Consider the following 1,633-nt stretch of genomic DNA (forward strand, 5'->3'; position numbering starts at 1 on the left):
ATGAATGAACATTGCATGAACCATGACACATATGTTAAATTTATAAGAGTTAACCTAGTCTAGCTTAGCAATGTGGATGATTTTGGTTGTTTTCTTTTATAAGAGTTATAATGGAAATTAGAACTAAAATCAATAAGAAAGACATGCATGCAAACTTAGGTTGAATCATGTTTTAAAAGAGTTTTAAAATTTGATTGAGATAGACCTAAGATCACAGTTCTAATGAGATTAGAAACCTAAGTTAATCTTTTAATCAATTTAATAGGATTAAATTGACTAATAAAAGATTAAATATGTACTCTTTTGTCTAAGGCGGGTTCTGTCTAGGCTGGGGTATTTAAGCTGATAGAAACGGAACACCCCTACTTGGAAACCTACCTGGAAAGGTGAATTATATAGATTTGATGCATGCATGCAAATTTGATGATAGTCCGTTAAAGTGTTTAATGGGACTTTATTCGAACTTGTTTAATTATCAAAAGCAAGAGTTGGATTTTAGCTAATTAAACTCACATTTAGATAAAATGTTCACAGTAAGTGGGAGCGGGGCATGTGACAACATATCCTACAGTCTCTCTCATTAGGTTGGATAACGTTTTGTGCATCGCCTCGAGGCACCTGGGAGTGTCCCCCTAAAGGATGGCAGGTTTGCACGACTCTTTATCTAATCTCTTATATAGGATATGGTCGCTTTAGTCTCTTGTCCTAATCTGCTTTTTTCCTACGCTGGGCATAGTAGGGCAGGACTCTAGGGTTCAAAATGAGGGGTTGCACTTATGCGGAATTGTTAATGGTTAACAGTTCTGGACCAACAAATGGTGACTGTTAGAGTCAGTTACAAGAGTTGTTTCTATCTAATGGTTGAGAATATCTCATCCCAGTAAAGAGGCATTTGATCACCCCACCGGTGATTTTTGTCCTGCCTCGTTGGGGCATCATTGCAAAATAGATGTCTTTTCAATTAGGGTACATTAGAACTATTTTGCTAAAACTAAAATTGGTGTTAAAAGTGATAATACATAGGCTTATTAAGTTTGTTCATGTTTTTCAGCAACTTTAAAATGAAAACAGCCACATTAACTATATTAATTATCTATATTAAATGCCAACAAATTAACTGGCAAAAACTACGCTAGTTAGAAAAACACGATTAATACCATTCTTATCATCATTGACCTGAGGTTCATCCTTACGGAGGAGTGTCCCCCTATTCCTACTTAGACCACCGCTCGAAATGTTTGGGATGCACATGAGAAATGGACATAGGTGAACAGAAGGCCCGAGCTTACATCTTGGCCAGTCTAAACGAAATTTTGGCCAAAAAAGCATGAGCCTATGGTCTCTGTGCGTGAGATCATGGAGTCCCTGTGGGGAATGTTCGGACAACCGTCTGGACAACTCAAGCACGAAAGCTCCTGAAATCAACTTCATACTACAAAATGGAGGAGAGAACTCTATTCGAGAAGCACCGTTATGAACATGATGGACCACTTCAATGTGGTAGAGATTGAAGGGGCCCACATTTGATGAAGGTAGCCAGGTTAGCTTTATATTCTGCACACGTGCAGAGAAGCTTCCTTCACTTTGTCAGCAAGTGTGCTGAACAAAGTTGATTATACCCTAACAACCCTCC

The sequence above is a fragment of the Benincasa hispida genome, chromosome 3, assembly GCF_009727055.1.
Source record: "Benincasa hispida cultivar B227 chromosome 3, ASM972705v1, whole genome shotgun sequence".
Classification (NCBI taxonomy): domain Eukaryota; kingdom Viridiplantae; phylum Streptophyta; class Magnoliopsida; order Cucurbitales; family Cucurbitaceae; genus Benincasa; species Benincasa hispida.